Genomic DNA, 26,549 nt, shown 5'->3' on the forward strand with positions numbered 1-26,549 from the left:
ACTGCCAATAAGAAGGTGTGACTCAAAGAGTAATGCCATGAAGTAATAGAAACCATCTGTTTCTCTGTCCTCTCTCTCTATATTTTAACTGCTCTCCCTTTGATGTTGCTCTCAATCTCTCAATTCTCTTGTCTCTCTATTTGTCTCTCTTTCTCTGGCTCTCGCGCCATCTATCTATCTCTGTTGTATAATTGTAGTCGTGGTTGCGGAGGTTTGGCTACCTGTCTCAAGCCAGCAGACAGATGTCAACCATGCAGTCCTCTCAAATCCTGTCCAATGCCGTCAGTGACATGCAGCGCTTCTATGGCCTAGAGGTCACTGGAGAGATGGACCCTGCCACACTGAAGTATGGATGCCACTGGCAGCCTCAGTTATACTGTACAGACTGATAGAAACTAAATTGATAATGATGTCAAGATAATGTAATAATGTAAGGTCATGGTTACATTATAGAGCTATTCTGAGACAGAGAAAAGTTGCACCTCCTGGTCTAGCACTGTGGAACCACCCTCTAGCCTTAAATGAACAATGTATCTGATCCTATATACAGTGCCTTGCGAAAGTATTCGGCCCCCTTGAACTTTTCGACCTTTTGCCACATTTCAGGCTTCAAACATAAAGATATAAAACTGTAATTTTTTGTGAAGAATCAACAACAAGTGGGACACAATTATGAAGTGGAACGAAATTTATTGGATATTTCAAACTTTTTTAACAAATAAAAAACTGAAAAATTGGCCGTGCAAAATTATTCAGCCCCTTTACTTTCAGTGCAGCAAACTCTCTCCAGAAGTTCAGTGAGGATCTCTGAATGATCCAATGTTGACCTAAATGACTAATGATGATAAATAGAATCCACCTGTGTGTAATCAAGTCTCCGTATAAATGCACCTGCTCTGTGATAGTCTCAGAGTTCCGTTTAAAGCGCAGAGAGCATCATGAAGAACAAGGAACACACCAGGCAGGTCCGAGATACTGTTGTGGAGAAGTTTAAAGCCGGATTTGGATACAAAAAGATTTCCCAAGCTTTAAACATCCAAAGGAGCACTGTGCAAGCGATAATTTTGAAATGGAAGGAGTATCAGACCACTGCAAATCTACGAAGACCCGGCCGTCCCTCTAAACTTTCAGCTCATACAAGGAGAAGACTGATCAGAGATGCAGCCAAGAGGTCCATGATCACTCTGGATGAACTGCAGAGATCTACAGCTGAGGTGGGAGACTCTGTCCATAGGAAAACAATCAGTCGTATACTGCACAAATCTGGCCTTTATGGAAGAGTGGCAAGAAGAAAGCCATTTCTTAAAGATATCCATAAAAAGTGTCGTTTAAAGTTTGCCACTAGCCACCTGGGAGACACACCAAACATGTGGAAGAAGGTGCTCTGGTCAGATGAAACCAAAATCGAACTTTTTGTCAACAATGCAAAATGTTATGTTTGGCGTAAAAGGAACACAGCTCATCATCCTGAACACACCATCCCCACTGTCAAACATGGTGGTGGCAGCATCATGGTTTGGGCCTGCTTTTCTTCAGCAGGGGCAGGGAAGATGGTTAAAATTGATGGGAAGATGGATGGAGCCAAATACAGGACCATTCTGGAAGAAAACCTGATGGAGTCTGCAAAAGACCTGAGACTGGGACGGAGATTTGTCTTCCAACAAGACAATGATCCAAAACATAAAGCAAAATCTACAATGGAATGGTTCCCAAATAGACATATCCAGGTGTTAGAATGGCCAAGTCAAAGTCCAGACCTGAATCCAATCGAGAATCTGTGGAAAGAACTGAAAACTGCTGTTCAAACGCTCTCCATCCAACCTCACTGAGCTCGAGCTGTTTTGCAAGGAGGAATGGGCCAAAATTTCAGTCTCTTGATGTGCAAAACTGATAGACATACCCCAAGCGACTTACAGCTGTAATCGCAGCAAAAGGTGGCGCTACAAAGTATTAACTTAAGGGGGCTGAATAATTTTGCACGCCCAATTTTTCAGTTTTTTAATTGTTAAAAAAGTTTGAAATATCCAATAAATTTCGTTCCACTTCATGATTGTGTCCCACTTGTTGTTGATTCTTCACAAAAAATTACAGTTTTATATCATTATGTTTGAAGCCCGAAATGTGGCAAAAGGTCAAAGTTTAAGGGGGCCGAATACTTTCGCAAGGCACTGTATCTATGTGGTTATCTGGGCTCTATTCAATTGTGTTTTTCACTCCCCTTTTAGGGCCATGAGAAGGCCTCGCTGTGGAGTCCCAGACAAATCTGTTGAGCAGGCTGAGAATGGTGTGAGGCGAAAACGTTACGCTCTCACTGGCCAGAAGTGGGACAAGAACCTTCTGACTTACAGGTGTGTGGTAGGCCTATGCATGCTGGGGGATTCTAAGAAAACCATGTTGGGAATCTCAAACAGATTTCCCCCTGACTGGCGTGCAAAGTGTCAGTATAAACAACACTGCAAAGAGACCTGAATTCCCATATGTGTATAGACCTGACAACATATGTCATTTGTAATGACCCTCTGTATATACACTACCGGTGAAAAATATTTTATATTTGAGATTCTTCAAAGTAGCCATCCTTTGCCTTGATGACAGCTTTGCACACTCTTGGCATTCCCTCAACCAGCTTTACCTGGAATGCCTTTCCAAGGAGTTCCCACATATGCTGAGCACATGTTGGCTGCTTTTCCTTCACTCTGCGGTCCGACTCATCCCAAACCATCTCAATTTGGTTGAGGTCGGGATTGTGGAGGCCAGGTCATGTGATTCAGCACTCCATCACTCTCCTTCTTGGTAAAATAGCCCTTACACAGCCTGGAGGTGTGTTGGGTCATTATCCTGTTGAAAAACAAATTAGAGTCCCACTAAGCCCAAACCAGATGGGATGGCGTATCGCTGCAGAATGCTGTGGTAGCCATGCTTGTTAAGTGTGCCTTGAATTCTAAATAAATCACAGACAGTCTCACCTCCAAAGCACCCCCACACCATAACACCTCCTCCTCCATGCTTTACGGTGGAAAATACACATGCGAAGATCATCCATTCACCCACACCGCGTCTCACAAAGACACGGCTGTTGGAACCAAAAATCTCCTATTTGGACTCCAAACCAAAGGACAAATTTCCACTGGTCTAATGTCCATTGCTCGTGTTTCTTGGTCCAAGCACGTTTCTTCTTATTATTGGTGTCCTTTAGTAGTGGTTTCTTTGCAGCAATTCAACCATGAATAACTGATTAACACAGTCTCCTCTGAACAGTTGATGTTGAGATGTGTCTGTTACTTGAACTCTGAAGCATTTATTTGGGCAGCAATTTCTGAGGCTGGTAACTCTAATGAACTTATCCTCTGCAGCAGAGGTAACTCTGGGTCTTCCATTCCTGTGGCGGTCCTCATGATAGCCAGTTTCATCATAGCGCTTGATGCTTTTTGCAACTGCACTTGAAGAAACTTTCAATGTTCTTGAAATTTTCCATATTGACTGAGCTATTGACCTATATTCCGTATTTACTGACAGTAATGATGGACTGTCATTTCTCTTTGCTTATTTGAGCTGTTCTTGCCATAATATGGACTTGGTCGTTTAACAAATAGGGCTATCTTCTGTATCCCCCCTACCGTGTCACAACACAACTGATTGGCTCAAATGCATTAAGAAGGAAAGAAATTCCACAAATGAACTTTTAAGAAGGCACACCTGTTAATTGAAATGCATTCCAGGTGACTACCTCATGAAGCTGGTTGAGAGAATGCCAAGAGTGTGCAAAGCTGTCAAGGCTAAGGGTGGCTATTTGAAGAATCTCAAATTTAAAATATTTTTTTATTTGTTTAACACTTCTTTGGTTACTACATGATTCCATATGTGTTACTTCATAGTTTTGATGTCTTTACTATTATCCTACAATGAAAATAGTAAAGAAAATGGTAAAGAAAATAGTAAAAATAAAGAAAAACCCTTGAATTAGTAGGTGTTCTAAAACTTTTGACTGGTAGTGTATGTGCTAAGAATATTTTGTCCAATACTCAACCCCCTCTCCCAGCATTATGAACACCACCCCAAAGGTTGGTAAGGTAAGAACACTGGAGGCCATCCGCAGAGCTTTCGAGGTGTGGGAGCGCGTGACTCCACTGAGCTTTGAAGAGATCGCTTTTCCAAGACATCACCAACAGCAGCCAGGACGCGCTAGATATCATGCTGTTGTTTGCCTCTGGTTTCCATGGAGACATGTCTCTGTTTGAGGGCGAGGGGGGGTCTCTGGCTCATGCCTACTACCCAGGGCCCGGGATGGGCGGAGACACGCACTTTGATGCAGATGAACCCTGGACCCTTGACAACCACGATCCATCAGGTTAGATAGACATTTTGTTCCGTTTGCCCCAATTTCCCCCTCAATCACTATTACTGCTACTATTTCCTTGTTCAAAATGAATATCCTATTGATATCTTTTGATATTCATTTTCTTTCTCCTCTTCCTATCTTTTTCTCTCCCTCTCTCCCATTTCTCTCCCTCCAGGCATTGACCTCTTCCTGGTTGCGGTGCATGAGCTGGGCCATGCTCTGGGTCTGGGGCACTCTGATAACCCCAATGCCATCATGGCTCCCTTTTACCAGTACATGGACACAAAGATCTTCTCACTCCCAGAGGATGATAGGAATGGAATACAGATGATATATGGTGAGGAGCCTGCCCTCAGGCCCCCACAGCCATCACACACACACACGCACGGATAAACATGCTCACACATGCATACACTACCGTTCAAAGGTTTGGGGATACTTAGAAATGTCCTTGTTTTTGACAGAAATGTACATTTTTGGTCCATTAAAATAATATCAAATTAATCAAAAATACAGTGTAGACATTGTTAGTGTTGTAAATGACTATTGTAGCTGGAAATGGCAGATTTTTGATGGAATATCTACATAGGCGTACGGAGGCCCGTTATCAGCAACCATCACTCCTGTGCTCCAATGGCACGTTGTGTTAGCTAATCCAAGTTTATCATTTTAAATGGCTAATTGATCATTAGAAAACCCTTTTGCAATTATGTTAGCACAGCTGAAAACTGTTTTCCTGATTAAAGAAGCAATAAAACTGGCCTTCTTTAGACTAGTTGAGTATCTGGAGCATCAGCATTTGTGGGTTCGACTACAGGCTCAAAATGGCCAGAAACAAAGAACTTTCTTCTGAAAGTCATCAGTCTATTCTTGTTCTGAGAACTGAAGGCTATTCCATGTGAGAAATTGCCAAGAAACTAAAGATATTGTACAATGCTCCCTTCACAGAACAGTGCAAACTGGCTCTAACCAGAATAGAAAGAGTGGGAGGCCCCGGTGCACAACTGAGAACGAGGGCAAGTACATTAGTGTCTAGTTTGAGAAACAGACGCCTCACAAGTCCTCAACTGGCAGCTTCATTAAATAGTACCCGCAAAACACCAGTATCAACGTCAGCAGTGAAGAGGCGACTCCGGGATGCTGGCCTTCTAGGCAGAGTTCCTCTGTCCAGTGTCTGTGTTCTTTTGCCCGTCTTAATCTTTTGTTTTTATTGGCCCGTCTGAGATATGGCTTTTTCTTTGCCACTCTGCCTAGAAGGCTCTTCATTGTTGATGTTGAGACAGGTGTTTCTTCTTTACCCCTTTCTCCTGCTGACACCTCTCTGTAGACAAGGGCATATAGAGGCACAGTTACTGAGTAAGATAATGAACGTATAAACTGTATAAACAGGGGGAGACTCGTCGAGGCCTGGTGACAGACGGAGTATACATCGAGGCGATGGCTCCATCTGCTGGACGTGCCAGGTCTCGACGGGCTCGCCGCTCAGGACGAATCGGGGCTGATTGGGGAGTTGGTGAGTAATCAAGGGCTGATTGCTCACCAGCTGTACAAGTCCCATGAAGCTGCCAGAAGGGCAGCACACAGGAGAAGACTGGGGGAAGTGAGGTGACTTCCATGTAGGTGGAGACGGTTACCCGAGCTAAGACGAGGGAGTTGTGTTTGTGTGCCCGACAGGATACAGCAAGACCCGGAGCCCAGAAGACAGTATCCCGGAGAGGGTCTCATGGGGGAGACCCATCCTTTTCCTTTTGATTTATTATTTAATAAACACCCTTGAAACCGAGCTAATTATACTCTGCCCGTGTCTGATCTGTGTAAACGTCTTGGCCAAACCCCTGGTCTGCCACAAAACACTAATTAATTGTTTAAGCTATAATATTTCAATTATTTCAAGGCTATAGCCTACAAATAAATACATTGTGAAGCATTTGCTAGTGTGACACTAGGCTGGTAGGAACATAAAACGCTCAGCATTTAAACATTTCATTGTATTCAATCACTATAGTCTAGAAATTGCTCATATAAATACAAATTAAACAAATCCCTTATTAGGCTCAGTCTACAGTGCCTTTGCATTCATTTTTAGAAACATGAGTTTGGCCAGAGTCTGACTTCAGGCTCATGCAATCGTGCCTGGAGAACAGGCCAGCAGCGGAGAATATACTCTCCACACTTGCAGAGCCACTGGGGATGCTAGACACCCTTTGGGCCCCTCTTGCCAGAGTTGTTTATATTTATATAGGTAGGCCTAATCAAAATGGAAAGCTCCTTGAAAGTGGGAATATGCCAGGCCTATTTGGCAAAAATCAATTATGGCCTATTGTATAGACAATATAAAAACATTTACGAAACTTTGAAGATATCTGACTTTTAGTTTAGAAATACTTTTCTATAATGATATTTGTTAGCTACCCCTTTCAGATTCCTGAATGATTCTGTAGTTGTGGACACTTCCAGTGGATGTCAACAGTCTTTAGAAAGAGTTTCAGGCTTGTTTTTTGAAAAATTAGCTAGATTTTGTAGTTTTTCTAGGTGGCTCCCATTTTGGCTGTAGTATTGTGGCGCGGGTGGATGAGGGCGCGCACTTCGTTATTTATCTCCGGTAATGAACATACTATTCTCCGTCTTAAATGTTATAGTTTATTTACGTATTAGGATACCTGAGGATTGATTAGGAACATTGGTTGACTTGTTTGGACAAAGTTAATTGGTAACTTTTGGGATTCATTTGTATGCATTTTGAACGAGGGAAACCGGTGGATTACTGAATGAAGCGCGCCAACTAAACTGACTTTTTTGGGATATAAAGAAGGACTTTATCTAACAAAACAACCATTTGTTATGTAGCTGGGACCCTTGGGATTGCAAACAGAGTAAGATCTTCAAAAGTAAGGGATTTATTTTATAGCTATTTCTGACTTTCGTGACGCCTCTGCTTGTTTGGAAAATGTTTAATGCTTTTGTATGCGGGGCGCTGTCCTTAGATAATCGCATGGTACGCTTTCGGCGTAAAGCCTTTTTGAAATCTGACAAAGCGGCTGGATTAACAATTAGATAATCTTTTAAACGATGTATGACACTTGTATTTTCATGAATGTTTAATATTACAAATTTTGTATTTTGAATTTCGCGCTCTGCAATTTCACCGGATGTTGGCGAGTCGCCTAATCCGCAAGAATTAACAGCCTTTATATCTATTATCGACATGTTTGCGCAGAAGCGAACCTATAGGCATTCAGTGTGTGACAGGTTGGTGATTCTGAAAGGACCACAACCGTAATACCAGCACACTCATTTAGGAGAGTGCACTTTTTGTAAAACACAAAGGGCCAGTAGTGAAGTGGAGCGTATACGCAGGTATAAACCGTATACCCACTATTTATTCACTGGGCATTCCGTATAGTTAAGCAATAAGGCACGAGGGGGTGTGGTATATGACCAATATACCACGACTAAGGGCTGTTCTTAGGCACCACGCAAAGTGCCTCAGAACAGCCCTTAGCCCGTGGTATATTGGCCATATATCACAAACCCCAGAGGTGCCTTATTGCTATTATAAAGTAGTTACCAACATAATTAGAACAGTAAAAATACATGTTTTGTCATACCTGTGGTACAGGTCTGATATACCACAGCTGTCGGCATTCAGGGCTGGAACCACCCAGTTTATAATCACTTCTTAATCCCTACTGATGTGTACCAAAGAAGTGTAGTGGAGGTATACGACTTATTAATTATTTAGTACAATAGAGAAATCAAGCACAATATAGCCTATACAATCGCAAAGCACATTAAATATATTAACCTCTAGGGGACACCTTCAAGATATCAATCCAGTTAACGGGATTCTTTGACAACATCCGGCGAAATGTAACATTAAACATTCTTGAAAATACAAGTGTCTTACACCATTCAAAAGATTAGAATCTTGGTAATCAAACTCCGTTGTCCGATTTAAAATAGCTAATACAGAGGAAAAAAATGGCATGCTTTTCTTTGAGAAGAGCGAACAACAACAACAACAAACTTTTTCCGCCATGACAGGTATGACACATTCACATCCGACAGTAAAAATATGACTTACATTCTGATATCTTGCTCTTATTTCTCATCCTGGGGGATTCAGTGATCAAATGAAGTGCCGTTTTCTTTGATAAAATCCATTTTTATAGCCTAACACGAAACATTTTGTAAACCGCTTGTGTCGTGAATTCCGTGTCTAACAACTTTTGACAAAGCATTCGATGTAATTACACACACTAAACATATACGTTTATCTAGTCATGGTTGGTTTCATTGCAATCCTCTGGATGTTTGTAACACAGCCAAACTGAATGGTTCTTTTTGTGGGGCATATTGACCGAAAGGAACTGATTTGAAGACAACGAGCAATGACATCATTGCGCACCAATAATAGTAGCGATGTTTCGTTGATTGACTGTATTTCTGTCCAATGGTCACTGACCTTCTTGAAATCTAGTTTGGTAGATAGCCAATGAGCTGAGGTAAACGCCAGTATGTGATGGTTATGGGTTGGAACACCAGCCCTTGTCAGTAAACGCACGCGTAACGAACTTCATTCGCCACTGAAGATCAGACTTGTTGAAGGCACACGCCATTACGCACAGTTGTATTTTGTGAAGAGTAGTTTCAGGGATTGTATAGAAAAGATTATGGCGAATAAATCTGGAAAAGCGAAGTCGAAGGCTAAGTATACAAATTTGCAAAACATTTTAGAAGAAATAGATAGGGAGAGTGAGACAGAATATTTACTTGATGATGAATCTTTGAGTGACCATAGCTTTGATTCGGAGGCTGAGGAAATGTTTCTGCAAGGAGAGGACACTCTTCTGGACTGGTAAGTGCAAATGCCGTTGTTTGAAATCTAAATCATTTGATATTTTTGGGCAAAATATATATTTTTGTGGAATTTATAGAAATATAATCAGTAATGAAATGTGTAACACTCTGTATTTCCAAAGTACACATTGGCAATACATAGTGTGTGTATGACCCATAACCTGTGTGTTTGTTTGGGTGGATGTGTGTATGTATGTATTCCATTTTTTATAAAAAATGGAATGGAGTAGAACAGCAAACACACACATGGCCACTGTTGGGGGGAGGGCAGGCAGGCCCACAACAATGGCCGTAGTTGAATGGAACAGCACTTCACCATAGTGACTCTGCTCTATATAATACATATGTTTATTTTACGTGATGATACAAGGCTCATACATAACAAATATTTTTGAAATGTTTTCACTCACAGTGGTTGCGACTCCGACTGGGAGCCCCCGGTGCCAAGGTGCCCATCCCCCGATGAAGCTGGTTCATCCAGCCAGACAACTGCTATCTCCGGCGCCACACCTACCCCCGGCTGGCCATCTAGAGGTGGGAAGACGTCAAAGAAGCAGAGGAAGGGAAGCGTGGAACCTGCTGGCAGAGAGGTAGATGGGCGTTGGCACTCTGTGCTGGAGGAGGATGTAGATCAAATTCCACCAGTATTTTGGCCGAAAAGGCAGCCAGGGCCGCAACTAGACATTACAGCGAAGTACAGCCCCCTTCAACTATTTCAGCTGTTTTTCACCCTGTCAGTTATTGATTCACTTGTATCTAACACCAACAAGTATGGAGCAAAAAAGCAAGCAGGCAAGAAAGATGCATGGATGCCCATTTTCATGCAAGACCTTTTCTGCTTCCTTTCGATTGTTATTTACATGGGGCTGGTGAAGCTAAAATCCCTCAAGGCTAACTGGAAAACATCTCCGCTCTATCAACTGCCCCCCCCCCCCCCCCCCCACTGTCATGTCCTGTAAAAGGTTTTTATCTATCTTACGGGCGCTTCAAATCAGTGACCCTAAAGTTGATGAGGCCAATGACAAGAGGAGAGGCACTGCAAGGTTTGATAGGTCTAATTTTACAGAGCCTCTCTATCCCAGCATGGTTGAGGCCTGCAAGACTTATTCTCAGCCCGCCCTGAACTTGTCAATAGATGAGAGGATAGTAGCCTCAAAGGCCAGAATCGGTCTAAAACAATACATGCGGAAAAAACAACAAAATGGGGATACAAGCTGTTTGTTTTGGCCGATTCTGTGTGTGCGTACACCTGCAATTTTTTGGTTTATGGGGGGAAAAGCTGTTTTGCGACCGGTAAGGGACTAAGTTATGATTCTCTCATGGAGCTGTTGGATTTTAACCTCTATGGGCTAGGTCCCACCTACTCAACAGCCAGTTGAATCCCGTGGCGCGATTTTCAAATACCTTAGAAATACCATTACTTCAATTTCTCAAACATATGACTATTTTACACCATTTTAAAGACAAGACTCTCGTTAATCTAACCACACTGTCCGATTTCAAAAAGGCTTTACAACGAAAGCAAAACATTAGATTATGTCAGCAGAGTACCCAGCCAGAAATAATCAGACACCCATTTTTCAAGCTAGCATATAATGTCACATAAACCCAAACCACAGCTAAATGCAGCACTAACCTTTGATGATCTTCATCAGATGACAACCCTAGGACATTATGTTATACAATACATGCATGTTTTGTTCAATCAAGTTCATATTTATATCAAAAACCAGCTTTTTACATTAGCATGTGACGTTCAGAACTAGCATACCCCCCGCAAACTTCCGGGGAATTCGCTAACATTTTACTAAATTACTCACGATAAACGTTCACAAAAAGCATAACAATTATTTTAAGAATTATAGATACAGACCTCCTCTATGCACTCGATATGTCCGATTTTAAAATAGCTTTTTGGTGAAAGCACATTTTGCAATATTCTAAGTACATAGCCCAGGCATCACAGGGCTAGCTATTTAGACACACGGCAAGTTTAGCACTCACCATAATCATATTTACTATTATAAAAGTTTGATTACCTTTTGTTGTCTTCGTCAGAATGCACTCCCAGGACTGCTACTTCAATAACAAATGTTGGTTTGGTCCAAAATAATCCATCGTTATATCCGAATAGCGGCGTTTTGTTCATGCGTTCCAGACACTATCCGAAATGGTAAAGAAGGGTCGCGCGCATGGCGCAATTCGTGACAAAAAAATTCTAAATATTCCATTACCGTACTTCGAAGCATGTCAACCGCTGTTTAAAATCAATTTTTACGCCATTTTTCTCGTAGAAAAGCGATAATATTCCGACAGGGAATCTCCTTTTCGGCAAACAGAGGAAAAAAAATCACAAAGGCGGGGGCGGTCGGGTCACACGCCTAAGCCCAGAGTCCCTTGATCGGCCACTTGAGAAAGGCGATAATGTGTTTTCAGCCTGGGGCTGGGATGACGACATTCTGTTTTTTCCCGGGCTCTTAGCGCCTATGGACGACGTAGGAAGTGTCACGTTAGAGCAGAGATCCTTAGTAAAAGATAGAGATGGAAAAGAAGTTCAAGAAATGGTCAGACAGGCCACTTCCTGTAAAGGAATCTCTCAGGTTTTGACCTGCCATTTGAGTTCTGTTATACTCACAGACACCATTCAAACAGTTTTAGAAACTTTAGGGTGTTTTCTATCCATATGTAATAAGTATATGCATATTCTAGTTACTGGGTAGGAGTGGTAACAAGATTAAATCGGGTATGTTTTTTATCCAGCCGTGTCAATACTGCCCCCTAGCCATAAGAGGTTAAATTGAAGTTCGGTTTAAGAACATTGATAACTTAATTCCCGTAACAGAAAGCACCTGCGTAATTGCTCGCCCAACTCACTCATGTACTTGGCAATATAAAATTTGACATTGTCCGTAAGCTTGAGTTCATTTGCACAAAAAAAAAATCATTAAATGATGGAAAGACCTGTGTGTTGTCCTTGTTAATGCAGACAGAGAAGAGCTCCAACTTAATCATAGCCATAATTTTGTCGCGCACATTGAATATCGTGAGGAGGGTCCCTGTAATCCTAGATTCAGATCATCAAGGCGAGAAAAAAACATCACCCAGATAGGCCAGTCGTGTGAGAAACTAGTCATCATACAAGCGGTCAGACAAGTGAAAATTATGGTCAGTGAAGAAAACTTTAAGCTCGACTCAATTAAAAAAAACATCAATACTTTGCCCCTTGATAACCAGCGCACTTCTGTATGTTGTAACAGCGTTACATGTTCGCTGCCCATATCATTGCATAGTGCAGAAAACACACGAGAGTTCAGGGGCCTTGCTTTAACAAAGTTAACAATTTTCACTGCTGTGTCCAAAACGTCTTTCAAGCTGTCAGGCATTCCCTTGGCAGCAAGAGTCTCTCGGTGGATGCTGCAGTGTACCCAAGTGGCGTCGGGAGCAACTGCTTGCATACGCGTTACCACTCCACTATATCTTCCTGTCATGGCTTTTGCGTCATCAGTAGATACCAACATGAGCAGCAGCTATGTTTGGCTACATACGGACCGTTAGTGGAATTCTCGCGAGAGAGTAATGGTTAATGTGATTGGATGTTATTTATTTGACTAGTGTTATTTCGCTGCACACTAGATGGTTTCCGTTTATTTTTGGCAGTAAAAAGAGGCTACTCAAGCTATAAAAAAAAAACTAATCCAAATGTATAGCCCCATTGGAAAATAAAAATAGACTGTTTGAAAATGTGAATAAAAAGAAATGTAATAAAAAAATATAAAAATCACATTTTTATTTTGCGTACCCCTGGCGGCATTGCGTTTGGGAATACCTGGCTTAGGGGATACTTTTTTTGCAGTCATCGTAGGGCAGGCAGAGCAGGACAGCGGTCAGGATGCCAGAGTAGGGCAGGACAGCCCTCCCGGCCAGCTGGATAAACTCCCTCATCCACGTCATGGCTGTCAACTGGATCACGTCATTGGCTAGGAGAAACCCAGAGAAAACAGTCATTCTGGTGTCAGGTGGGGAGTTTGATAAGATTGATTATGGTTCTATGTTAAGTGGTTCTGTGATAACGTGTTATAAATTGTCAGGTGAACTCCTGAGCTTGCAACTTTCATTCCATGAGGGATTACAGTGAGTAAGTCACATTTTAGTTTAGTCTAATGGAAAGAACAGGCCTGGATTGCACTACAGTGGTATATTGAAAGTGGGTGCTTGAAACAGAACATGAATTAACATTGACAATTAAGGCCATTTAAAAACAGAAAATATTCGAAGCAATGCAAGCTCTCGCTGCCACTATCATTACATTGCGGCATTAGAACAGATCACGTTACCCCTGTGATGGTTAGTGTGGGGAAAGCTTCTGGCTACTGTTCATTGCTGGGTTCCTCTAACACACACGCAATAAGCACAGCTATATGAAGCTGTTACTCTCCATTGTCCTGTTTACATTTCATTCAAAATCACAGGTCATTTAGAGTCCCATAACAATTGTTCATTTTAAACCCTTATAGTGGCTTACAGCTCAATCTAATGACCTATTCTTGAAATGCCACTTTACCTGTAACTAAGTTCAGACTCAGACACCTGGCAATGGATGACCAGGATGTTGGCCATCTCTGCAAACTTGACACTAGAGTGAGACTTCTTGATCTCTTTGAGGAACTCTCCCAAGACAACTTCACACCTGAAAGACAAGAAACAGTTACAGTTTCCTTCATATAGAGCAGGAGTCTTCAACCCTGTTCCTGGAGTTACCCTCCTGTAGGTTATTGCTCCAACCCCAGTTGTAACTAACCTGGTTCAGTTGATCAACCAGCTAATTATGAGAATCAGGTGTGCTAGATTAGGGTAGAAGTGAAAACTTACACGACAGCAGCTCTCCAGGAACAGGGTTGGAGAGTCTGATATAGAGTGTAGCAGCCCGAGGAGAGGGGAGAACAGGGAGTGCTGCTGTGCCCTAGGATCTGGAAGAGTCCATCAAGGATTTCTGGCAGGTAGTCCAGGAGGTTGATGTCCGGGATGTATTTACAAACTAGTATCTGAAGTAGGTGAGAACCAGAGAAACAACCTCAAAAGCTATTAATACAGCTACAAGAGTGTTAATCAACTTTAATAAGGCACACTTTTTAACCAAAACTTTAATGAATGGCTATTAAAGGAAATGAAGTAAAAGAGTTTGATGAATAATGATATTACTGTAAAATGATCGAAACTTGTCTTATTCTGCTCGTCAAGAATGTTTTACTGATACAGACCTGCAAACCTTGAAGAATTTTTATGAGTACCACTTCAGTTTGGCCACAGCACCCCCGGCCCCGCGACGGCGTGGACTGCTTCAGTAGACTCACTATCGAACGTTACGTGTATGATCTATGTAGTAATATTATTCATATCTCATAGCCATTTGCTTTGCTAGTTATAGCCTAGTGTTAGCTAGCTAGCTAACATTGAACCTGGTTGGTTAGCTACCTGCAGATTCATGCAGGATAGTAACATTATGATTTGGGATTATGGTTCTTTCTTTAGCTAGCTAGCTACCAACATGTCTAATCAAAAAGATGGTTGTAAGTAACAATTACAATAGAATGTTTATGATGTCACTGCGATAACTGTTGATAGCCAGAGAGAATTTACCAGCTACGTCTATCTACTCCGATTTCAGAGCACTCTCGACTGTGTGTGAAAGAGTGCAGAATAACTGACGGATTTACGAGCGCTCAGCACTCGTTGAATATGGCCGGTGTCAGTAAACGTTGGCAAAAAAACAATTAAATTCTTTCCAGCAGCAGTTAGTCACCAACACTCTGGACAACATAACAACAGCATAACCAGCTCTGCTAGGGCGAGTAAAATGGTCAGTGATCTTTTCTCTCATGTGTGCTTGGAAGTAGCTAACAAGCAAGCCAATGTTATCCAATTAGCTCGGGTGCTTTACTGCTGTTGGGTCAAAACACTCTACTCCTCGGCCAGTGTTCAGTGTGCGCTCTGAACGCTCCGAGAGCGACAGTCTGTGAATTTACGAACTGACAATTTGGCAACGCTCGAGATTACGAATGCCCAGAGCACACACTGGCACTCCAGATTGAATTTACGAACACACCCGTAGTTTAAACCAGGATTTAATTGTAGTTTTTTTTTTTTTATCTTTGGTTGTTTAGATAACAAGGTGGACGAAATTAGAGCACGAGTTGCCTTCCAGAGAGATATCAGGGATTGTAACATTCTCTGTTTTACGAAAACATGGCTCCCTCGGGATATGTTGTCGGTACAGCCACCCGGTTTCTTCATGCATTGCGCCAACAGAAGCAAACATCTCTCTGGTAAGAAGGGCGGGGGTGTATGCCTTACGATTAACGACTCATGGTGTAATCACAACAACATACAGGAACTCAAGTCCTTTCGTTCACCTGACCTAGAATTCCTTACAATCAAATGCCGCCAGCATTATCTTCCAAGAGAATTTTCTTCGATTATAGTCACAGCCATGTATATCCCCCCCAAGCAGATACCTCGTCGTCCCTGAAAGAACTTCACTGGACTCTATGTAAACTGGAAACCATACATCCTGAGACTGCATTGTAGCTGGGGATTTTAACAAAGCTAACCTGAGAACAAGACTTCCTAAATTCTATCAGCATATCGAATGCGCGACACGAGCTAGTAGCACTCTGGATCATAGCTACTCTAACTTCCGCAATGCATACAAAGCCCTCGCCCGCCCTGCCTTCGACAAATCTGACCATGAGTCCATTTTGTTGCTCCCAGCCTATAAACAGAAACTAAAACAGGAAATGCCCGTGCTCAGGTCTATCCAACGCTGGTCTGACCAATCGGATTCCACGCTTCAATCACATAGACCGGGATATGTTCCGGATAGCCTCAGACAACAACATTGATGTATACGCTGACTCGGTGAGCGAGTTTATTAGCAAGTGCATCAGAGATGTCGTACTCACTTGACTTAAAACCTTTCCTAACCAGAAACCCTGGATTGATGGCAGCATTCGCGCAAAACTGAAAGCACGAACCATCGCTTTTAATCATGGCAAGGCGACTGGAAACATGACTTAATACAAACAGTGCAGCTATTCCCTCCGCAATGCAATCCAACAAGCAAAGCGTCAGTATAGAGACAAAGTAGAGTAAAAATTCAACAGCTCAAACATGAGACGTATGTGGCAGGGTCTACAGTCAATCATGGATTACAAAAAGAAAACCATCTCCGTTGCGGACATTGACGTCTTGCTCCCAGACAAATTAAACTACTTTTTGCTCGCTTTGAGGACAACACAGTGCCACTAACACAGCCCACTACAAAAGCCTGTGGGCTCTCCTCCTCCGTGGCCAATGTGACTAAAACATTTAAACGTGTTATCCCTCGCCGCGTCCTCAGAGCATGTTGGGGCGCCAGGCAGGTATTAACCATGCCGAAAGGAAAAGAGTAGAAGAGAGAGAGTACCACTACCAGACCCACACACATCAACAGAAGAGACTGCCTAGAGTGTAGCCTGTTTGCCAGATAGCCAATGGAGAAAAAAAGAGAAGACACACCATATAAACCCGGGTCACAGCACAGGGATAACCCAACCAATAATACCTCATACTATAATAATAATAATGGCAGAGCAATTGATCGGCAACTTCATAGAAACAATTTACAAAAAAGAACCCAGTCATCAACAGAGGATTTGCAATAATCTGTATTACCTTCCAGTGGAGGAGTGCAGAGGGGATGAATGTGGGGTTGTTCATAGGCAAAACAAAGGCCTTAAAAATGTCCACAATCTTCTCGGCCACATATCATTAGTACACCCCACCTCAATACAGTTCAAATAACAATCCACAACTTGCAAGCAACCTCCCTTTTAACTAAAATGTCAATCCAAATACTTCTGGCAGGGAAATAATAGTCCAGCACCAATGAACATCAATGGGAAGTGCATTTAAAAAATAGAAAGTCTGCTGCAGTGTAAAGCACTGGAACGATAGAGGGAAGAAAAAGAGAGAGAGAGAGCAAGAGAGATCTTAGCTGTGGTTTTCAGGCTTGCAGTTGTCCTGTCTGACTGTTCGATTGTTTGTATGTCAAAGCTTCGCAACAATGTTGCTACTAATCCATGCGATCCATAACCGGTGCAGTCCCAAACTATAACAACCACGACATAGAGCGGTCACACCGATGACTGAGTTAAATACTTTATAAACTACACACGCTGAAAATAAACAAGGACGTCTGCAGCATAGCACACACAATCAAACTGTCGCGCCAACCAAGAGCTCCTCCCAGAGAGCTGAAAGAGCCATCTTTATTTCCTCCTTCCTTACTGCTGATGCACTCTTAAAGTGGCAGCGCACGGTGAAGGCGCCGTGCAGGATTTCGCCACAACCAGAAGTGTAGAGTCAGCCGCATAAAGAAAAAGACGGCAAGAACAAGCATCTTTCATATTGTTAATATACAATAAAAAGAGCAGAGGCCCAAGCACGCTCCCCTGCGGAACACCACAACTCATTGGTTTTGCCTGAGACAGTGAACCATTAACCTCAACTACTTGCTCCCTTCCTGATAACTAAGCATACAGACTCAAATCTCTGGCCACTTTAATAAATGGACTTAATAAACGTATCACTCGTCACTTTAAATAATGCCACTTTAATAAAATGTTTACATATCCTACATTACTCATATACTGTATTCTATACCATCTCCTGCATCTTGCCTATGCCTCGCGGCCATCGCTCATCCATATATTTATATGTACATATTCATATTTAGCCCTTTACATTTGTGTGTATATGGTAGTTGTTGTGAATTTGTTAGATATTACTGCTTGTCGGAACTACAAGCACTTCGCTACACTCGCATTAACGTCTTGTGTATGTGTATGTGACCAATAAAATGTGATTAATACATGGCCTCACATGTGAATCCTTACAAAGAGATGGGTTGGGGCTAAGGCTTAAGAGGGTGTGAACGATGTTGAATGGGTGTAGACAAAGAAGAGCTCTCTAGTAGGTTTACCAAAACATTCAAGGGCCATTTGATCAAAAGTGAGGTTACAAGTTAATCAACTTTCAAAGCAGAATTTCTTTCCTATTGTTCCTCAACTGTAGTGTATGATATACCATTTCCTAACTCTGAGATTCTACTTTTATCCAATGTAAAAAACACAATTTCAAATTTTGCTACATAAAACCGAATCAAGCCGGTCGGTCACATTTGGTATTTTATTAGGATCCCCAATAGCTGTTGCGAAAGCTGCAGCTATTCTACCTGGGGTCCACACAGAACATGAAATAATACAGAACATTAATAGACAAGAACAGCTCAAGGACAGAACTACATACATTAACAATTTAAAAAACAGCACACATAGCAATACATACACACAAAATATCTTGGTGAAATAGGAGAGAGGCGTTGTGCCATGAGGTGTTGCTGTAACTGTTTTTTGAAGCCAGGTTTGCTGTTCATTTGAGCAATATGAGATGGGAGTTCCATGCAATAATGAATCTATATAATACGGTACGCTTTCTTGAATTTGTTCTGGATTTTGGGACTATGAAAATACCCCTGGAAGCATGTCTGTAGGTGTAAGTGTGTGTGTCAGAGCTGTGCATAAGTTGATTATGAAAACAATTTGGAATTTAAACACATTGTTTCTTATAAAAAGAAGTGATGCAGTCAGTCTCTCCTCAAGTCTTAGCCAAGAGAGACTAGCATGCGTAGAATTTATATTAGCCCGCTGATTACAATGAAGAGCAAGCTGTGCCGCTCTGTTTTGGGCCAGCTGCAGCTTAACTAGGTCTTTCTTAGCAGTACTTGACCACATGGCTGGACAATAATCAAGATAAGACAAAACTTGAGCCTGCAGGAGTTGGTTTGTGGAGTGTGGTGTCAAAAAAGCAGAACATATCTTTATTACAGCCAGCCCCATCTTTACAACCATTGAATCTATATGTTCTGACCATGATAGATTGTAAACTAAGGCAACACCAAGTAATTTGGTCTCCTCAACTTGTTTAACAGCCACACCATTCATGACCAGATTCAGCTTGAGGTCTAGAGCTTAGAGTATGATTTGTACCAAATACAATGCGTTTAGTTTTAGAGCTGTTCAGGACCAGTGTATTACTGGCCACCCATGCAACTCCTTGTTAAGGGTTTCAGTGACTTCATTAGCTGTGGTTGCTGACACGTATATGGTTGAATCATCAGCATACATGTACACACAAGCTTTGTTTTATGCCAGTGGCATGTCATTGCTAAAAATAGAACAAAGTAGAGGGCCTAGAAAACTGCCCTCCGGTACACCACACCCTATATGTTTGACAGAGAAGCTTCCATTAAAGAGAACCCTCAGTTCTATTAGAGAGATAGCTCTGAATCCACAATATGTCAGAGGTTGAAAAGCAATAAAACATAAGTTCCCAACAACAGGTTATGGTTAATATCAAAGATTGCACTGAAATCTAACAGTACAGCTCCCACAATCTCCTTATCAATTTCTTTCAACCAATCATTTGTGTAAGTGCAGTATTTTTTATTTTTTTAATTTAACCTTTATTTAACTAGGCAAGTCAGATAAGAACAAATTCTTATTTACAATGAAGGCCTACCCCGGCCAAACCCCGATGACGCTAGACTAATTGTGCGCCGCCCTATGGGACTCCCAATCACGGCCGGATGCAATACAGCCTGGAGTCGAACCAAGAACTGTAGAGTAGTATACGTTGAGTGCCCTTCTATATAAGCATGTTGAAAGTCTGTTGTCAATTTGTTTACAGAGAAATAGCATTGCATTTGGTCCCCCAAAAAAATCTAACAGTTTGCTAAGAGCTGATTGGTACCAGTAAAGTCCGCTTTACCACTCTTGGGTAGCAGAATGCCTTTGGCTTCCTTCCAGGCCTGAGAACAAACGCCTTCCTCTAGAGTCTAGACTCAGATTAAAAATATGACAGATAGGAGTAGCCATAGAGTCAGCTACCATCCACAGTACCCTTCCATCTAAGTTGTCAATGCCAGGAGGTTTGTCATTATTGATCGATAACAATATTTCCACCTGTCCCTCATTATATTTATAAAATTCAAACTGACAATGTTTTATTTCATTATTGTTATGCATGCGTATAAATGGCTCACTGTTTGTTGGCATTTCCAGCTTAAGTTTGCCCACTTTGCCAATGAAGTACGCATTTAGTTTAGTCACATCATTTCTCAATTTGCAGTCAGCCAGTCAGATGTGCAGCCAGATTTATTAGCCACTCCTTTTGCCCAGTCTCTTTCAACCATACAGTTTTTCAATTCCGCAATCAATGGAGCCTTAACAGTTCTAACAGTCCGTTTTTTAACAGGTACATGTTTATCAATAATTGGTAGAAGCAATTTCATAAATTCATTAAGTGCAACATCTGGATGTTCCTTATTAATCACATCAGACCAAAAAAATAGAAATATGGTGGACTGATGATGGCAGACTGAACGTAGTTATGTAGAGCACCTCAAGATAAAAATGTAATCAATATCGGTAAGTTAGACTAAATATTAGCACTACACAATCTGGAGGGTGATAACCTTCAATCTGGATAACAACACAAAACAAATCTTAAGGCTAGAGAAATTTATCGACAAATATTACGAAAACAAGCAACACCCAAACATGATGGAGAGTAAGACAGGGGAACCTATTTCAAAACGAAAACGTGACTTCTACAAACACAGACAATTTAATATTTTCACCACCGGGAATGGTAAAGGTCAAAACCAATCTGTTAAAATCAATAAATGACAAACTGGGTATACTTGAATTAGTAAGGATATAAAAGAGTTGAAGGCAAGCCTTGATATGAGTGATGAAAAAGCATTGACATTGGAGAAAGATACAAACAAGCTAAAAGGGACAGTCAATAAGATTAAAACCGAAGTGAATGAACTTAAAAAGGAGAACACCGTTCTGAGAGAAACCTTACTTGACATACAGACTAGATCCATGAGAGAGATTCTGGTACTTACAGGTATCCAAGAGAAAGAAGGAGAAGTTTCTGAATCTGTAGTTAGAGTTTCTCCTTACAGCGCTTCAGATTCCACGCGAAGCGATCGACAAAATCCAACTCGAACGTGTACACCGCTTTGGACAGAGAGGGCAGAGGTATGAACGTCCAATCGTTGCCAAATTTGCTTCCTTTAAAGATAAAATAATGGTTGAAAGCCTGGGTAAAAGACTTGCTGGGACCCAAATTGGCATGAATGACCAGTTCCCGAAGGAAATTGCAGAACGGTGTAAAGTTCTGTATCCAATTTAAGGAAAATAGATTAAAAGGGAAACGAGAAGTTCTCATCATCGATAACCAGTTGTTCAGAAACAAAGACAAACTATTTTAAAAATTACAAAGTTCTTATAGACGAGGAAAATAATGAAACAATTCTAGCCTGGTTATGGATTGTAATAATACAACAAAAATATAGCAATTCTATATATCTTCAAATTTAACTAATTGGAACACAAAAACACTAATTCAACATGGTGAAGATAAAAACTCAGTAAACAGAAGGCACAGTATGTGTGGATGGTGTGTGTGTGTTTTTTTTTATGTTTGGGAAAGTGTGGCGTTGAGCGAGAAAGGCAATGGTTGCATATCACAGAACCAATGTATTGCTGTGAGCGGGGTGTGAGGAGCTTTCAATATTGTTCAGATGATGGATATACTTTTTATAATGAATTATACATTTTATTTATTTATTGTCCTATCATGGTGGAACAGCGTTTTAAAATAAATGATACATTTAATTTATTTATTGTCGTCATGGGGAACTACATTTTTAAAATAAATTATACATCTTATTTATTTATGATCCTATATTGATGGAACGGTCCACAACCCTATACCCTAGACACACACCTGAATGACCCAGATACTAAGGAGAAGTCCCTAACTGTTTTTTGGGCCTGCTGTAAGTGGTCTGTATGCAGCCAAAATGCGATCAGAGACCTAGAGCAGCACTGCCCCCTCAAGATTCTGAGCCTGCTTGGCAGGGTTGGTCCTGCAAAGCCAAAGCCCCCTAAATTGAAAGCATAATAAACAAGGAAATTCTCAAAGCGCTAATGAGAACCTTGACGACAATGTACCTAGCCGGTGGGGATTCCGGTGGGGTGCCCCCACCCAGGCAGTGGCAGTGCTGGTAACACTAGCTGCAGTAACCCATGGGGAGAGCGTCACACTCTGACATTCAGAGAGGGGGTATATTATCATGGCCCTGGTTACACAGAATCAAAAGTGTGACTTTATGGAGATGCTTGGGAATATGGTCAATACGGGGGACCGTGTTGTGGGTGTTTCAGGGAAAAGGGGTACATTTGACCTCCATCATCTAGGATGTGACAATAGTTAATAAAATCTCCCCATTTCTGCCCATTTTTTTGCACAGTTTTGCAGGCCTTCTCATACAGCTGCAACTGTACAGTCGTGGCCAAAAGTTTTGAAAATGACACAAATATTAATTGACAATTACACGAAGTTGATGCAAAGAGTCATTATTTGCAGTGTTGACCCTTCTTTTTCAAGACCTCTGCAATCCGCCCTGGCATGCTGTCAATTAACTTCTGGGCCACATCCCGACTGATTTCTTGCCAATTCTTGCATAATCAATGCTTGGAGTTTGTCAGAATTTGTGGGTTTTTGTTTGTCCACACGCCTCTTGAGGATTGAACACAAGTTCTCAATGGGATTAAGGTCTGGGGAGTTTCCTGGCCATGGACCCAAAATATCGATGTTTTGTTCCCCGAGCCACTTAGTCATCACTTTTGCCTTATGGTAAGGTGCGCCATCATGCTGGAAAAGGCATTGTTCGTCACCAAACTGTTCCTGGATGGTTGATAGAAGTTGCTCTCGGAGGATGTGTTGGTACCATTCTTTATTCATGGCTGTGTTCTTAGGCAAAATTGTGAGTGAGCCCACTCCCTTGGCTAAGAAGCAACCCCACACATGAATGGTCTCAGGATGCTTTACTGTTGGCATGACACAGGACTGATGGTAGCGCTCACCTTGTCTTCTCCGGACAAGCTTTTTTTCCAGATGCCCCAAAAAATCGGAAAGGGGATTCAGAGAAAATGACTTTACCCCAGTCCTCAGTAGTCCAATCCCTGTACCTTTTGCAGAATATCAGTCTGTCCCTGTTGTTTTTCCTGGAGAGAAGTGACTTCTTTGCTGCCCTTCTTGACACCAGGCCATCCTACAAAAGTCTTCGCCTCACTGTGCATGCAGATGCACTCACACCTGCCTGCTGCCATTCCTGAGCAACTCTGTACTGGTGGTGCCCCGATCCCGCAGCTGAATCAACTTTAGGAGATGGTCCTGGCACTTGCTGGACTTTCTTGAGCGCCCTGAAGCCTTCTTCACAACAATTGAACCGTTCTCCTTGAAGTTCTTGATGATCCGATAAATGGTTGATTTAGGTCCAATCTTACTGGCAGCAATATACTTCTGTGAAGTCCTTTTTGTGCAAAGCAATGATGACGGCATGTGTTTCCTTGCAGGTAACCATGGTTGACAGAGGAAGAACAATGATTCCAAGCACCACCCTCCTTTTGAAGCTTCCAGTCTGTTATTCGAACTCAGTCAGCATGACAGAGTGATCTCCAGCCTTGTTCTCGTCAACACTCACACCTGTGTTAACGAGAGAATCACTGACATGTCAGCTGGTCCTTTTGTGGCAGGGCTGAAATGCAGTGGAAATGTGTTTTGGGGATTCAGTTAATTTGCATGGCAAAGAGGGACATTGCAATTAATTGCAATTCATCTGATCACTCTTCATAACATTCTGGAGTATATGCAAATTGCCATCATACAAACTGAGGCAGCAGACTTTGTGAAAATTAATATCTGTCATTCTCAAAACTTTTGGCCACGACTGTATATGCATTTGTAAATCAAGACCTTTCTTGAGTTGGGCTCTGGGATGGTGCAACTGTTGAGAATGTGAACCTATAGTTGTGTGGTGGAAAAAGGGTTGTGTGTATGGATGTATGTGCTTATCCCAAAACTGTTGCGAAGGAGTAAAAGATGTTAGGGACAATATAGGATGATTCACAATAATTGTGTGCTAATATAATAATTGCTTGCAATAATGTAATTTTGGTAATGGCGACACTGGTGAGAGGTAAAATCCTTTGCATAAATTTCCTACATTACTACAAATATTAATAGCTAATTATGGGGGGTCTACTGGGCATTGGGATGACAACCCAACTCGGGATTAGGAGGGCTTTTAGCGGGTGGAATAGCGGGGACCAATTTGAGGTTTACTTAGTACCAATGCAAATATCATGGTTCAGCTATAGAGACACTCAATCATGTTACTTTTTAATGGTACGTTTACAAACATATATTTTGCTAAATATAATTGAAAGTTGTCTCATTATGGTAAGTGGTGAAATAAGTATAGCCAGTTACAATTGTAATGGCTTAGCAGATAATAAGAAAAGACGATCAGTATTTACCTGGCTAAAAGAAAATAAATACATCTATTGTTTACAGGAAACTCATTCAACAATTTTAGATGATGTTTTGTGGAAAAAGGACTGGGGGGGCAAAATATATTTCTCCCATGGGCAAAGAAATTCAAAAGGGGTGATGGTATTAACAGTCATTTTGATCCAAATGTGCAAATTGTCCAAACAGATCATCAAGGTAGATGGATTATTTTAAATATGTTATTGGACAGTAAAAAGATATGGCTTATTAACCTATACGGTCCAAATATTGATGATCCAAGCTTCTTTGAAAATATAAGAATTTATCAACTCTACAAGCAACACTAGACTCTACTATTATGGTGGGAGATTTTAATACGGCCTTAAATACCTCTATGGACCGGAAAGGAAATCACACTACAAACTATCACCCTCAGGCATTTAAGGAAATCATGAATGTCATGAGCTCCTGATGACTCGTTTTTCAAATCATATGAGCAAAAAATATTTTGCTTTATCTGGGAATGCTAAACCAGACAAAATACAACATGCCTATCTATATAATGAATATTAATTGGGTGGGTTGAGATTATTAAATATAAAAGCACTAAACCTCTCTCTAAAAGCTTCACTCATTCAAAAGTTATTTGAACCCTAAATGGATCTCAAGTAGATTACTAATTAATTGAAAATTATACTTTTTTCAAAGTATCTCTCTTTTTAAACAGGCATTGCAGAGCTGGCTCCAATTTCAATTTCATCCCCCTGAAAAGATAGAACAAATATTACAACAAATATTATGGCTGAACTCAAATCTGCTGGTTGATATAATACCTGTATTTATGAGAAAGATGTTTGAAAAGGGTATTTTGTTCTTAAATTATATTGTAAATTGGAATGGTAGAGTTGTGTCCTTCATGGAGTTATCAGAATTGTACGGAAAGGTCTGCTCAATCCAAGAGTACAACTAATTGATTACAGCATTACCCCAAAAATGGAGGAGGCAGGTGGCAGCGGGAGGAGGTAGGGAACTGGTCTGTCTGCCCAATATAAAGGATCAAAACTGGCGGAGGAATAAAAATAGCATAAATAGGAAGGTACACCAGTTACATTTGAGGACCAGGATGTTGACAACTGTGCAATAGAGATTGCAAAATAGTTGGGAAGAGATTTTTGATGTACCGATTCCGTGGTACAGGGTGTATGAGTTGATATATAAAACAACGCAAGATTCAAGACTTTGTGCTTTTCATCTCAAATGATTATTATTATGATTATGATTATATAGAATTCTTGCCACCAACAAAATGTTGAATATTTGGGGCATAAAATCCTCGAAACGCAGCAGATTTTGTTGTGAAGATCCAGAATCAATAGACCATTTATTTTGGTATTGCCCTCAGGTAGCCCGTTTCTGGTCTCAGGTTCAGGAATGGCTGAAAATGCATAGCATTGTTCTAAAATTGACCCTAGAAACCGTACTGTTAGGAGATCTGAAGAGACCGGGTCAGTCAATTACTAATATACTAATACTCTTAGTAAAAGTATTTATCTTCAACTCGCAATCTGTGGATTCTATTCGATTAGATAGATTGAAATTGTACATCACAGCATAGTTGAAGATATGTGTTGCATAGAAACCTGAAGTGGGTGGCCAGCAGAGAAAGATGGGATGGGCTGAGGGAAGCTGAGTGTCTGTATGTGGAATTGGAGACCAGTGGGAGTGGAGTTAGAATGCTGGTCAAAGATAAAAGTAAAACAATTTAAATAAATAATCAAAATAAAACATAATAAAAAGCACATTTGAATGATACTAAGTGGCAGTGTTTTTACTAGAGGTCGACCGATTCATCGGAATGGCCGATTAATTAGGGCCGATTTAA

General features: G+C 41.2%; 1 long non-coding RNA gene and 1 pseudogene across 2 annotated transcripts in view; one reads left to right on the top strand and one right to left on the bottom strand.

The window, feature by feature from the left end:
- Positions 1 to 13,884, bottom strand: part of LOC145858649 (uncharacterized) — a 28,371-nt gene extending 14,487 nt beyond the window's left edge. Inside the window, exons 1-3 of one of the 2 annotated variants that reach the window (XR_014379125.1) lie at positions 13,761 to 13,884; positions 13,026 to 13,176; positions 9,610 to 9,775 (exon numbers count right to left, since the gene is read on the bottom strand). This is a non-coding gene — a long non-coding RNA (uncharacterized LOC145858649). Of the gene's footprint in view, positions 1 to 9,609; positions 9,779 to 13,025; positions 13,177 to 13,760 lie in introns of both variants that reach the window. The other variant, XR_014379124.1, reaches the window with a different exon arrangement.
- On the top strand, positions 43 to 6,122 carry LOC145850437 (matrix metalloproteinase-14-like; annotated as a pseudogene).
- Positions 13,885 to 26,549: the final 12,665 nt, after the last annotated feature.

This window comes from Salmo salar, chromosome 10 (assembly GCF_965601325.2).
Source record: "Salmo salar chromosome 10, fSalSal1, whole genome shotgun sequence".
Classification (NCBI taxonomy): Eukaryota; Metazoa; Chordata; class Actinopteri; order Salmoniformes; family Salmonidae; genus Salmo; species Salmo salar.